Source organism: Crinia signifera, chromosome 6 (genome assembly GCF_055691185.1).
Source record: "Crinia signifera chromosome 6, ASM5569118v1, whole genome shotgun sequence".
Taxonomy (NCBI): Eukaryota; Metazoa; Chordata; class Amphibia; order Anura; family Myobatrachidae; genus Crinia; species Crinia signifera.
Window position 1 is genome coordinate 15390679 of NC_139222.1, and position 15601 is coordinate 15406279.

Here is a 15601-nt window from a genome sequence, read left to right on the forward strand (position 1 = left end):
GTGGCTTTCTTACCCCCTCCACATACACAATGTGCTGGAGAATTGCACACTATAAACAAGCTGTCAGGGCCGGCGCTACCCTCTCAGCGGCTCCTGCGGTGCAGGGAGGCACCGGACTGAAGAGGCGCTCAAGCCTCTCCCTGTACTACCACTCTGCTTCTGCTGGGACATGGTGCCTCCTGTACTGCGCCTGTCATACAGACAGCGGTGCCGGAAGCACAGCAACAACGCAGAGCTGACTACCGCATCGGCTATCGCTTAATCGGGTCTTCCCCACCGCGAATGTACCAGTTACCAGTATTTTCAGCAATAGCCTGGACACCGCTGGGGCAGTTGCAATGTTGCTGTGCTTTGCGCTGCCTGTGTGACATGCGCGGGACACGCCTGGAGCTGCAGTTACAGCATGGACCAGCCCTGCTTTCTCTTCACTGCCTGGGGTCGGTGTACTGGACTGCCTGCCACCAACCCCAAAACTGCTGGGAAAGGGGGGAGGGGTAGTTTGTCTGGTAATGAACATTTGCTGAGTGCTTTCACCCGAGACCACCAGGGAAATCAGAGTTACAATAGATAAACTGCTTATTTTAAAAGCAATTAAATATGCTTATCAAAAACCACACAAATTAAATGTAAGACATCATTATATTTATATATATATATATATATATATATATATATTGGTCGGTGCGGCAGCACTCAGTCACAATAGAAACTTGACAGACAGCCTATTCAGACGCCAACGTTTCAATATTCATATTTTCGTCAGGGCAGAAAATATGAATAAATATTGAAACGTTGGCGTTTATATATAAGCAGAGGAGGACGGACAGCACTCACAAGGTCTTTCAAAGTATAATAAATACACCACACTTTGGTTTATTTTGCCAACGTTTCAAATCTATTGACAGATTTTCGTCAGGGACACAGATAACTACAATAGTGCTTACCTTTATGCCCATATAGACAGTGAAACGCTCCATTGCACCCGCCGCCGTCAGCATGTAGTCCCCGCCTGATGACTTCATCACCGTCTCGGCGGTGTGACTCACTGGAACGCAGAAATGCGGAAAATATGCGCTCCACCAGGGGCCGCTTATTCCACATAGAGATCTTCGTGACAATCACCGGAGTTGGAGGAGTCATAAGGGTGAAATACACTGTACAATGCAGGAGGGTCTGTATGGAATAAAAAAATTTAAGTGAATACCTCACGTACAACATGAAAACCAACATATAGAAAAAACATATGTGCAGAACATCAAGTGATTGCAGTAAATCAATATCACAATGCTAATAAACCGAATTCAAATGCGATGAATGAGAGGAGCAAAAATATGATACATATTTGCAGTGACTGAAGAAAGAAAATATGTGATTCAAAAAGAGAATACACTACAGAAAAATATTTTTCTCATGTTACCACAAAAACTATATGAATGTATCGATTATCTGAAAAGATTTTTTTAGATATTTGTGGTCTCTCCAGGAAAAATTCATGTGTCCTAATAACAGGAACTCCTCGATAAATGTTCATTGAGGCCCCTTGGTGACACTGGGTCAAAGCGCGCTATCCAAAGTGCTTCTTTCTGTAAAAATAATTTTGGTACTTGTTTCCTAGCACGGCCACAACCGCATTGATCTTGTGCCCTTAATAGTGGTATGCGATGGCCCCCGACGCGATGGACCCAATTTCCCATTGAAATGCATTGAAAAGTAAAAAAATCGGGTCGGTCGCGTCGCATGCGGCTAAATAAGCATTAAATGGCCCCGACGCGATGCCCCCGATTTTCCATAGGGAACAATGTTAAATGCCTCCATTTACCCAAATCAACAGGGAACAATGTTAAATGGTCCAGAAACCCCCCAAAACACCCCTGAACAGTGAAATGGCACACCAAAATTAGTTAACGCCACCCCACGATCAACGTGAACCCGAAGCGTGGCGAGCGGCGGCGGTACGCGTCCTACGACCTTTTCATACCCCCACTATCCACGTCGGCGTGGAGTTGAGAATAGAATAGTGTGGCGAGCGCAGCGAGCCACCGAGCCCGAAGCGTGGCGAGCGCAGCGAGCCCCGCGAGGGGACGCGGATACCTTCACAGGTAAACGCGTCCCTTCGCGGGCTTCACAGGTGTCCACATCGCCATGGACACCTGGGAAGCCCGCGAGGGGACGCGTATAACTGTGAAGGTATCCGCGTCCCCTCGCGGGGCTCGCTGCGCTCGCCACGCTTCGGGCTCGGTGGCTCGCTGCGCTCGCCACACTATTCTATTCTCAACTCCACGCCGACGTGGATAGTGGGGGTATGAAAAGGTCGTAGGACGCGTACCGCCGCCGCTCGCCACGCTTTGGGTTCACATTGATCGTGGGGTGGCGTTAACTACTTTTGGGGGGCCATTTCACTGTTCAGGGGTGTTTTGGGGGGTTTCTGGACCATTTAACATTGTTCCCTGTTGATTTGGCTAAATTGAGGCATTTAACATTGTTCCCTATGGGAAATCGGGGGCATCGCGTCGGGACCATCGCATGCGATTTTTTAGCACGCATGCGATGCGACCGACCCAATTTTTTACCTGCGATGCCCAAGATTAGAATCGGTGTGGCCGTGCTAGGAAACAAGTACCATAATTTTGCTTGATCGCTGCCTCTTCTGGGCATTTCCACATGATCAATGATCTTGTATCTCAATTGGGCAAGTGAATGTCTGGCTGTTTTAAAATGTTTAGCGACGGGTTGGTCAACGTCCTTTCCATCAAGGATCTGGCGAATAGCATGTCGATGCTGATTGGCCCTCTCCTTGAAGGTGCAGACAGTCTTGCCTATGTAGGCTAGTCCGCAAGGACATTTGATAATATATATCACAAACTTGCTCAAACAGTTAAGGACATATTTCATGGCCACCTTTTGGCCCGAATAAGGATGTGGGATAAAGGGCCCTGTTTCCATATGGCTGCATGTTGTGCATCCAACACACTTATAGCAGCCATTCCTTTTGGTCATGAAGTGTGGTTGATGACAGGTTCTGTTGTAACATCATTTCGGACAAGCCAATCTTTAATATTTTTTCCACGTCGTTGACAATTGAGTACTCTTTTTGATTTGAAGATTGGAAGGTTGGGATCAGTTGAGACGATCAGCCACACTTTTTTGATGGTCTTAGACACCATATCACTTGCTGTGGTGTGGTTATTAACGAAGGGTACTATCTCTTGTATCTTCTTGGGTTTGGTTTTAAGTCATTCTTCCCAAAAGATGTTGAGTGCCTTATTTTTGGCAATTAATAGTTCTTTGGGTACTTGTGTATTTTGGCGGCGCCCCCGATCTCCATCGCGCAATGTTTTAATCGCATGCCATGCACCCAATGGCATGCGATGCGACGCGATTTTTGCCCCCTATGTGATGAAAGATTGTATAAGCACTTTTAATGGGTGCTTACAATGTTAAATGCACCCCCACGCCACCCCCCCCCCCCCACTATAAACGTGAACCCGAAGTGTGTCAAGCGCAGCGAGCCCGCGAGGGGCGGCGGTATGCGTCCTCCGACCTTTTCATACCCCCACTACCCACGTCGGCGTGGAGTTGAGAATAGAAAGTGTGGCGAGCGCAGCGAGCCACCGAGCCCGAAGCGTGGCGAGCCCCGCGAGGGGACGCGGATACCTTCATAGGTATCGGAGTCCCCTCGCGGGCTTCACAGGTATCCGCTGCACTCGTCACGCTTCGAGCTCGGTGGCTCGCTGCGCTCACCACACTTTCTATTCTCAACTCCACGCCAACGTGGATAGTGGGGGTATGAAAAGGTCGGAGGACGCGTACCGCCGCCCCTCGCTGGCTCGCTGCGCTCGCCACGCTTCGGGTTCACGTTTATAGTGGGGGGTGGCGTGGGGGTGCATTTAACATTGTAAGCACCCATTAGGGTGCTTATACAATGTTTAATCGCATCGCATTGTATGGCATTGTATGCCATATACAATGTCATACAATTTTAAAATTGTATGGCATTGTACAATATCGCGTGATATCGCGTCGCATCGCATACCATCGCATGCCTTATAATATGCGATGCGATGGGTGCCGCCAAACTACACAAGTACCGTTCTTTGTTGGAATAGCCCCTTTGTAGGAATTTTGTTAATAAATGGCCCATTTGAATTTCTGCTTCTTCATTGTTGCTGGTGATCCGTCTTATTCTCAAAATTGGGAGAATGGTAGTCCTCTTTTCATGGCGTTTGGATGGTGACTATTATAATGCAACAGGGTGGTCATCTTTAGTTATGAGGACATCTAGAAAGTGAATTTGGTGTTTGTCGCATTCATAGGTGAATTTTATCGTAGGATCCATCAGATTGATTTTGTCCATTTCCTCCTCAAATTCAATTTGCCTCCCTTGCCAAAATATGATGATATCATCGATAAAGCGTTTAAAGAACAGCAATCGATTGTGAACATTGGGATTTTGTAGAAATAAACGATTTTCTACCACGAACATGTGGGCATTCGCAGACGCCGGAGAGTCGTTGCTTCCCATCGCACACCCCATTTTTTGAATAAAGAATTCGCCATTGAAGTAAAATAAATTTCTTGTCAATGTTTTTTCAAGCATCAAAATCAAAAAAATCGATTGCAGGGCCTTTGTAATTGCTGTTGTTGATCAATAAGGTCTTAACGGATTCCAAACCCTCCTTGTGCGGTTTATTGGTGTAAAGGCTTGTAACATCTACACAGCACATCAACACACCGGGAGGAATTGGTCCTAACTGTTGCAAATTGAGTGAAAAGATCTGTGGTGTCCTTTAAATAAGTTCTTTCGGCTTGTATGGCAGGTTGCAGCCAATGATCTATGTATTTGGTGATGACTACAGGGAGTCTCTGGCTGAAATTATAGGGCGTCCTGGTGGACAAGTCATGCTTTTGTATATTGTGGGCAAGCTATAAATTAAAGGTACTTTTGGGAATTTTTGTACCAATGCCTCTCCGGTGGTTTTATCAATAATTTTGTCCAGATATGCTTGCTCCAGGATTCCATCTATTTCAGCCCTGAAGGTGCTGGATGGATCACCGATCATTTTCTCATATACGTCAGCATTATTTAATTGCCTGTAGATTTCTGCAATGTAGTCATCCGTGTTTTGAAGGACGATCGCCCCGCCCTTATCGGTGGAACGTATAGTAACTGCCTGGTTTGTCACTTAGTGATTTAAGGGCTTGAAACTCTTCTTTGTTAAGATTATTCATCACTGGACTTGCATCTTTGGCTTCTTTTAGAACTGTCGACTCCAAGAGTCGGCTGTAGCATTTGAGTGAGGGATTGAATGACTGCGGTTCAAATGATGACTTTGGCCTGAACGGGTGTGTGATAGGTGGGTCATCATTGCTTGGATGATTCATAAGGAACTCTTTGAGTTTTAGATTGCGGAGATGTCGGTTTGTGTCGATTTTTCCAATCTGCTTCCTAAAAATGATTGGTCGGGACAAAGGATAAGCCACGATTTAAAACTTTCTCCTCAACATCAGATAGGATATGGTTGGAAAGACTGACTATCAGGTTTACTTTTTGTATTTGCGACTTTGTCTCCCTCTGGCTCTGCCCGTCCGCATATATTGCCTGATCCTAAAACCATCCTTGCCCCAGTACTGCCAAAACTGTGGGCAGTTTACCTTTACCATATAAGTATTTAATGGTAACTCTGTGGCAACGAGCATGAAACCTCTAGTAAGGAGCATGTAACCCCTGTATTTGAGCAAGAAACCCCTGGCAAAGAGCATGTAACTCCTGGCAATGAGCATGTAGGTAAGCGCCACTTATGTGGCATAATATATAACCGGCCATTACGGTGTATGGCATAATATGTATTAGGCATTATGGCGTGTGTTATAATATATAATAGGCATTACGGTTGTGGCATAATGTGTAATAGGCATTACGGTGGGTTATAACATGTAATAGGAATTATGGTGTGTGACAATGTGTTATGGGCAGTACGGTGTGTGGCAATCATGTGTAATAGGATTTAAGGTGTAAATTTTGCCAAGCGCCTACGGCGCTCACTATTACTGGTTTCGGCGTCTCTGTGCGTGTGTGTGTGTGTGTGGGGGGGGGGGGGCTGCACCAATTGGGTACCAATTTGTTTTCTAACACAGGGCACCAAAATACATATCTACATATGGTATTGCTGCTACTATGCCCATTATGTGTTTTTTCATCGTGCGCCTTCAGCAGGTATTGAGGGCACAAATTTGTAGTTTGCAGGGGGGCGCCGAACACCCTAGCACCGGCCCTGCAAGCTGTGCTGCCGCAGGCTCCTCTCCCTGTCCTATTATTAAAATAGAAAAATAACACCCCTTACCTTTTTACTTTACCCTGTGGCACTGCACCTATATCAAGGGGCTTGTTGCTCTAACACCCACTTTCCAGAGAGAGCAGGAGTCTCTGTGGAATCTCACTGGCACAACCAGATCCTGTCCCCGTCTGTCTTGTTCTTGTACACTTTAATCATACCGGTCTATGTGCTCTCACCCCCCCCCCCCTACAGTAACCATCTCCTCCACAAATACTGAGCATTGATCTTTTACATCTGATACCTATGGCACTGGCATTTTACCACTTTGGGTGGTGCTGTGCAGATATTATTTTATATTGCCATATATATATATATATATATATATATATAAATATATATATATGTATAAATAACAATGTGTAAAGTCGGCACTCTGTAACTCCATGTAGAATGCTGGGTGCCTTCCGAAATCAGCACGTGGAGCGTGCTGTAAGATACATGCGCACAATCAGCGTCACTCCGGTCTTGATGGTAAATTGTTTAAATAAAAGGAAACTGCAACCATGGATCCTGAAACGTTTCAACTCCTTTATTGGAGTTTTTGTCAAGCCACACAGTACATTTGAGCAACATGCTCCTTAAGTAGCACAAACAGTCTGATCACGTTAACAAATCACCTACCACATCCGGAAACCTCCGTTGGGGGTGATGTCAATCAAAACCCAATTACACAAAGACACACATTGATACAATTACTTACAAAACATGAAAACATAAGAAAAAGATTAAAAATCACTGTATATTTAAGTGATAACTATCACCAACCCAGTACAAACCTAGCTATAATCGGTAATAATAAAGTTCAATGGTTATGAAAGAAACGCATGTACAGTACCATCCTGAGGGATTAACAGACCATCGACTGACTACTAATTTAATAAACAATTATCAGAGTGCACATTATTACAGGTAGCACTGCAACCCCAATGTTTCATTTAATCCTATAGGAGCGAGTGCGTCTAGTCTAGTAATCCAACAGGATTCTAGTCTTAAAAGCATTTTAGACCTATCCCCACCCCGTGCCAAGGGGGTATATGGTCAATAATGCGGTACCTCAATGTGGACAAGCTGTGTTTTGCAAGGGCAAAATGCCTTGCTACAGGCTGTTCACTCGTCCCCGACTGGAGTGCTGCTCTAATAGCACTGCGGTGCTGGTTCATACGCTTCTTAAAAGGTGCAATCTGTCTTCCCTACATAGATAAGGGAACAAGGACACGTGATGGTATATACAACAAATTTAGTGGAGCATGTTAAATAATTTTGGATGGAAAATTTCTTACCCGTAAAGGGATGATGAAAAAAGGCTCCAGTTTGTAAAAAAACTGCAAGTGGTGCAATTAGGGCATTTAAAGCACCCCAGACGCTTATTGCCAAGGAAAGTAGAAGTAACCATATTTTTAGATATTTTAGAAATGTCATTTTTGACAACTAAATCCTTGACGTTCCGTCCCCGCTGATAGCAAGGCATCAATTGGGATTTTCGAACATCTTAAGGTCATGGTCAGTAGTTCTAACCAGCTTTGTTAGAAGCCAACGGGGACAAGTGATTGAATTTATTAACCGACACGTCTATTATTTTTACTCTTAGTGGCTGTACTGAGGTGTATTTGATGGGTTAGAACATGGGTCTTCAACCTATGGCCCTCCAGATGTTGTGAAACTACATGTTCCAACATGCATTGCCACATTTTTTCCTATAACAGCATGCCAAAACTGTCAGGGCATGCTGGGACATGTAGTTCCACAACATCTGGAGGGCCACAGGTTGAAGACCTGTGGGTTAGAAGGTTTAGCACCTTATTCTTAACAGCATCAAGTAATTTAGGGTCATAACCCCTCGCAATGAATTTGTCATACATGTGTCCAATTTGTCTAAGGCCTTCTACCCGGCTGCTTGACAAACGGAGCGCCCGCAAAAATTGCGAACGGGGGAGGGCTTTTTTCAAAGACTGGGGGTGCGCAATGAAGGCTAACAGTAAATTATTCCTATCAGTTGAAACAAAGAGGTTTCTAAATGTCTACCAACTTTCTTGATCGTTACGTCCAAGAAATTCACAGAAGAGTTATCAATGTTAAATAAACATTTAACAGGGTTACTTGCTGCATTGTGTGTGTCAATGGGTGTGCTGAATTAGTCAGCCGACCCCCCTCCACACAATAAAGAGATCGTCGATGTAACAAAAAATGCTATAATCTTGTCCGATACATCTTAGAGCTAAAAAAGACATCTTGCTCGATCATAAACATGAAGGAATTAGCGTACGATGGGGCCACGGCTGACCCCATCGCACACCCTTCACACTGTAAAAAATATTCCCCATCGTGAAAGAAATAGTTATTTGAAAAGACCATCTCTAACAATTGTAGAAACAGGTCCACCGGTGGACCAACATATCATTTATTACTGGTCACTAGGAACCTCACCGCTTGGAGCCCCATAGCGTGAGGAATGCACGTGTAGAGGTTAACTACATAAACCGAGCACAGGAGGCAATCAAGACTTAAATCATGCAATAGCTCTAGGGATTTTAACAAAGACCCTGTATCCTTTAAATAAGTGGGGTGCGCCTGTACACACGGTTGTAACAGTGCGTCTAAATATACTGATACCAGCTGCATAAGTGATCCACGGGCCGATATAATCGGTCGGCCCGGGGGTTTGCCCAGGCTTTTATGCACCTTTGTAATTGTGAATAACAACGGGGCAATAGGATAATCAGTGATGAAAGCTTTCCAAACAGGCTGACTGATCCACCCCTTCACTCAAACCATTACCCAGTACATGGTCTAGTTCTTTCTTAAACACTTTGGTAGGATCTCTGGGCAATTTTCTACATGTATGGGTACAACCAAGTTGTCGATCAATTCTGCTCTATAGTCAACAAATTCATCGCGAGGGGTTATGACCCTAAATTACTTGAATTAATTTAAATTAATTAGGCTGGCTATCTAGACCTGCACTTTTTTGGACTACTTTTTCTGTCACTGTTGGCCATTTGACCCAAGGTATTTTTGTGGCATACTCACCAACATTTGAGACTTATTCGGAAGGTCTTTATTTGTTGTACAGAGTCCCCTACATCCTCCACCTGCCTTGTTGCCCAGTGTACTTGAAGTTTGAGCCAATTTAAAAATTTGGTAACATTAAAAAGTTTTTGTTTTTTTTAATTCAAATCTGCGCTATTGATTGTCCCAAAAACGAAAGAAAAAAGAAACCCAGATGTGTTTGAAAACTTCCCTGTGAATTGTTTTTGGAGTTTTCTACACATTGAATTCTTCTCTTTGCTCCACATAAAACATCATCCGCGAGAACTGGAGGAGAAATTAACACAGACGGCGCTCTGGATATATCCTGAAAAATTGATTCTGTATTTCATTCTTACCTGGCTAACTACACTGTCTGACGTGTTCTCTTGTCACCATCTTGCTCTATAAGCGGGCTAAAGAATACTTAAGGCTGAGCAGCAATCTGGTATTCCTGACCAGCTGTGAGTTACCTATAACGCAGACGGGCGTAAGCGGCACCTGGATCCCTCCTTGCGGCTATTCACACTGACCGCATCACCTGTGTGCGATCGGCTCCAACAACAGCAACACACAGAGGGAGGTTGATCCTTATTACTTCTGACGCTGCGGCTCAGCACTCCTCGGCTGTGAGCCTCCACACTGACGGTTACCTATACGGCACTAGGAGTGGAGTCTTACCGCGGCCAAGTAAGAGATCAGTTGGAGCGTCTGTGTGCAAACGGCACAACTGTGTTACCCGGAGCGAGGGGTCCGCGTGAGTAACTACGTTGGAGGCTTCTCTTTCTTATAAATATCTAACAGTGAGCCAATTTCCCCAATGCGGGACACAAGATAAAGTTTATTGGACGCGTATGCAAATTGACTGACTTGTTTGTTTGATTATGCACCACTGAATATCCCCGGGAAACAGGGGAAGATTGGGCGCTAATTGACCATACAGATGGAAAAAAGTGTAAACAAATATTGTATATATTATTTTTTATATATTATTAATGTCAAGGACAATGAAGACTGTTGCAATATAAAAGCAATAATTTGCAATTTATTTTATATAAACATTAGTTATAGATATTAAAAAGAGCATAGGCGGCCACCTATAGCATTTCATGTACTAGTACATTATATAAACAAAAATATATATATAAAAAATATATAAGATATATATATATAAATAAATTCAATGGAATGTAATACTTTGCAAAGTGGGGAAGGCCACGAGACTTCCAACAGATGTTGTTCCACACTGGATATTTAGGTACTCTTTACCTAGCACGGCGCCCATCGCGACCATCGCATGCACTAAAAAACGGGTGCGATGCGATGCCCGCGATGGCCGCGATTTCCCATAGGGACCAATGTTAAAAATCAGATTGGTCGCGATTTTAGTGTTAAAAGTCAGATTGGTCGCGATTTTTACATAGGAATCAATGTTAAATGGGCCACAGAGCCCTAATAGTCCCCCTGAAGTGTGAAATGGCCCCCACAATTTTTAACGCCACCCCACGATCAACGTGAACCCGAAGCGTGGCGAGCGCAGCGAGCCCGCGAGGGGCGGCGGTACGCGTCCTCCGACCTTTTCATACCCCCACTATCCACGTCGGCGTGGAGTTGAGAATAGAATAGTGTGGCGAGCGCAGCGAGCCACCGAGCCCGAAGCGTGGCGAGGGGACGCGGATACCTTCACAGGTAAACGCGTCCCCTCGCGGGCTTCACAGGTGTCCGCGTCGCCACGGACACCTGTGAAGCCCGTGAGGGGACGCGTATAACTGTGAAGGTATCCGCGTCCCCTCGCGGGGCTCGCTGCGCTCGCCACGCTTCGGGCTCGGTGGCTCGCTGCGCTCGCCACACTATTCTATTCTCAACTCCACGCCGACGTGGATAGTGGGGGTATGAAAAGGTCGGAGGACGCGTACCGCCGCCCCTCGCGGGCTCGCTGCGCTCGCCACGCTTCGGGTTCACGTTGATCGTGGGGTGGCGTTAAAAATTGTGGGGGCCATTTCACACTTCAGGGGGACTATTAGGGCTCTGTGGCCCATTTAACATTGTTTCCTATGTAAAAATCGCGGGCATTGAGCCAATTAACGCTAAAATCGCGACCAATCTGACTTTTAACATTGATCCCTATGGGAAAATCGCGGGCATCGCGGGCATCGCGTCGCACCCGTTTTTGATTTACCCGCGATGCCCACGATTTTTTACCCCCGACGCCCGCGATTGTAATCGCGGGCGCCGTGCTAGGTAAAGAGTAACGATATTTATAATTGGAGGAGCCGACTTTGGCCCGCTAATTGTAGAAAAGTCAAAATAGCCACAAGCAGTGATTTTGTATAAGGAAATATTCCCTCACCAAAGGACAGTTAATAACTGGGGTTGTCTGTAATTGCATGCATTTAGTACGTGAATCTCACCCTTGATCCAATGGTGGCAGTGACGGAGTGTCCCGCTGGGAGGGGGGTCAGCGTACCGGTCCGGGCGATGGAGGCAGCGCGCAGGTCTCTCACTCCCGCTGCTGGCTTGTGGACAGACGCTGGCGGCAATGTGCCTGTCACGCTTGCCGTACCTCCTCCTCCCGGCGTTCTCCTGATCTGTGCTGTTTGGGCTGCGGCTGGATCAGCAAAAGTTGTGCAGTACGTAAATGACACACTGTGAGTAGATGGTGTCCACAGGGTGTCGGATGTCTCGGGCTGTGTAGGCACTTCAAAGAGGATGGCAGGGTCCAATTTTCTAATGCGTTTCGCCCGACTGGGGGGCTTTTTCAAAGAATTGATTATGCACCACGGCAGTGAACTGTGAGCCTTGTATTCTGCCACTATATAGCTAAACATCAGCTACAAAGTATATTTTAACGGTTTGGCTTCAAACAATGGCTTAACCACACCGCTACAAAGTCATATGATCCAAGACATTTTCTTATTTATGGTGCGAGAACAGTGTCAGTTTTGAGCAATAAAAATCATTAAGTCTGAAATGATATCTTGATTGAATAAAGCTCATATCAGTGAATATATCCAGGTTATAAAGAAGTATTTGTATAACCCCTTTATTTATTTATTTATATATATATATATATATATATATATATATATATATACACCAAACAAAATCTCTGGAATTGCGCTATATATGAATTTTTGGTCGCCTATAAGATGATGAAAACTGCCTGGGAGCAGTTGAAACGGCTGTCAGGTCTCTACAGCTGTCATTTTTTGCAATGATGTGTTTGCAATAAAAGTTCCTTTGTTTTTTCACTTACTGCTGGCTTCAATTCCTTATACACAGGGGGGGGGGTAAGTGCTTATATATATATATATATATATATATATATATATATATGTTGTAGTCCATGTGATTGCGTACTAAGGTTGTTCCCTTCCTTTTTTTATATAGGCTTAATAAAATCATATATATTTTTTTTTTTATAAAATTGCTCCCTTTGTTTATTAGTCAAATTGTTTCGTTCGTGGTCCAGTCAACTAATTGGGAGCTGCTGTATCCTATGAAGGCACTTCATTAGAATACGGTGTTGTCTCATATACCCCTTTCACACAGCACTTGTAAGATGGTATATTGCCATTTTTTTCACATTTCAACACGTTTAAGGCTGCAGTGGGAAAGCGCCAGAGTTCATTTACCGGTTAAAGATAACCGGTATTGGGGGGCGTGGCCTAGCGGCAAATGGAGTAGGACGCGTGCCTGCACTGCTCCTGACCCAATAATCCTGCTATTATCCTGTGTCGGTGGGGAAGAGCCTCTCAGAGGTGGGAATAGCTAGCACCTGTCCCCCTGAACACATTGACCTCGAGGAGGGGTCCCTGTGCCGCCGGAGCTGCCCTGTGCCTGACTCCGGAGAGATCCCCCTGTCTGTGTCACCCTGCCGGCGCCATCTTGGAAGCGGAGGAAGCGGAGGAAGACGAGGGCTGACCAGCCGTTTGCTGTGCGGCATCGCCCGGGGGAGGAAGCCCAGAGACCCCGCTGTGCCCGCTGACATCGGACCCCCCTCGCTGGCGAGGGTGCGGGGACAGACGACCCCTGAGCCGGGCTGACGGAAGCCTGCAACCTCCGCGTGCGCCCGGACTGGTACCCGCCGGCTGCGGGGCACCAGAACCGACGGGCTCCCTCACGGTCCAAGCCTCCTCCCTGCAAGAACACCTATACCTGTGGAGCGGACCGGAGAGGAGGCGACGACTACTGCGCCTGATGCCTGTGATCTCCTGGCCGGCTTCCAAGGAATAACGGGCCTGCCAAATAGTGAGTACCTGCCACCATCTTGGAGGCGCCCCCCCTGCAGCTGCTGTGCTATTTAGAGACCTGTGACCCCTCTGAGATCAGCCCCTTGAGTAGGGGGAACGGAGAGAGGTGCAGTGACTGATCCCACTATCCTGGAGTCCCCTACCTAACTGCTGATACCTGCAGGAGAAAAGCTCCTGCCAAATAGTGAGCTGCCCCCACCATCTTGGGACAAGGACACTGCAGTACCCCTGTTCTACCTGTGCTACCTGCTGGTGCACAAGATAACGCTGATATACTCCCCATATAAATAGCTGCCAGCTTGGGGCTGCGGGTGGAGTGTGCTGCCTTGCTTCACAGAGCTGATTGACCCCAACACCCTATCCTATTACTGTGCTCCGCTCATGTGACGGTCTGTCATAACTGTCACTAAGGAACACATGCAATACCTCATACTCCTCTAAAGCGGGCTTATAATTGTGTACCCTCTGCTGTGACTTTGACTGTGGTGTGACCCCAAGCCCTGATATTCTGGACATCTGATAATAAACCCTTGCTGCTGACAACCCCTCTAGTGGCGATAAGAAACAGCTGTAGCTATCCCTATCTGGGAGTCCTCCTGTTGTTCTATGGGCCGAAAGACCGGCTCTACTGCTGCGGCACGGCTGGCCAAGTTTGCTAGAGAAGAGCGAGCACCAACCCCCCCGCCCTCTATAGCGCCCCCTCTGCCTAGTGTACCGGCCTCCTCTGGGCCCTCCTCCCCTGAAACCAGGATGGCGGAACCCACTGAAGTGACTCTGGCACAACTCCTGCAGGCCATTACTGATTCGGAGAAACGCCTGACTGGTATGGTAGCGGAGGTGAAAATTGACATATCCTTTATACGTCAGGACATGCAAAAATCGGGTAGAGGAGACTGAGACCCGGATCTCTACGCTAGAAGATACCACTGCACCTATCCCTAACCGCCTCTCCGCACTGGAATCACAAATGTCAACATGTCAGCAAAAGTTGACTGATATGGAGGGGAGGCTCAGGAGGAATAATGTACGCTTTGTGGGTCTTCCTGAGAAGGCGGAGGGCGCAAACCCAGAATCCTGGATGGTGTCCCTGTTTGGGAAGGATGCATTCACCCCCCAATTTGCAGTGGAGAGAGCGCATAGGGTTCCCACGCGCCCACTACCCCCTGGCACACCACCGCGTACGTTTATTGCAAAGTTCCTTCATTATAAAGACCGGGACACTGTTCTCAGGTTGGCGAGGGTGAAGGGCCCCCTTGAATATGAGGGTCAACGTGTGGCAGCTTTCCAGGACTTTTCAGTTGAGGTCCAGAAATCCCGGTCACAGTTCACGGGTGTTAAGCAGCGCCTACGTTCCCTGCAGCTGAAGTACTCCATGCTCTACCCTGCACGACTGCGAGTGGTTGCTGGCACTCGGACCCATTTCTTTGATTCACCACAAGCAGCCTCGACGTGGATGGACACACAACCGGCTCCCCGAGAACTCCCTCCTTAAACTATTTGAGTGTCCCGCTATACGGGGACGTACCTAACCTGTGTAAGATAACCTGATATGTTATAATACCTTCGCCTACAATGCTGTGTGGGGGATATACTCTCACAGACATGTTTTCTTTATGAGAGGTCTACTCCCCCCCCTGACCAAACATCTTGTGGTCAGGACCACCATGTTCTTTAGGCCATAGTAATAGTTGCCCCTTAGGGGTTCATTGTTTTCTAATAGAACGACTCCTTAGAGGGGTCATACGGGGTTTACCGTTAGGGAAGAAGTATACCTATGTTCGGGTGGGTATGCCGGGAGGGGGTGGGGTGTTGTTATTTTCTTTATGTTAGGTTTTTTATTTTCATTGAAGTGTGTGCACTACTCCTCTATATGTTCTTTTGGGTGGTATGTGGGCTGGGAGGAACTGATCATTCCAGACCGATAATGTGTTATTTACTCCTGCCTTTTCCTTCCCCCCTTGACATAAAATGGTGAATGTCATAGGATGG

The 15601-nt window shown here is 46.4% G+C and overlaps 1 protein-coding gene across 1 annotated transcript in view; it reads right to left on the reverse strand.

The window, feature by feature from the left end:
- Positions 1-15601, reverse strand: part of LOC146010024 (uncharacterized) — a 437588-nt gene that overhangs the window by 42334 nt on the left and 379653 nt on the right. The window lies entirely within an intron of this gene.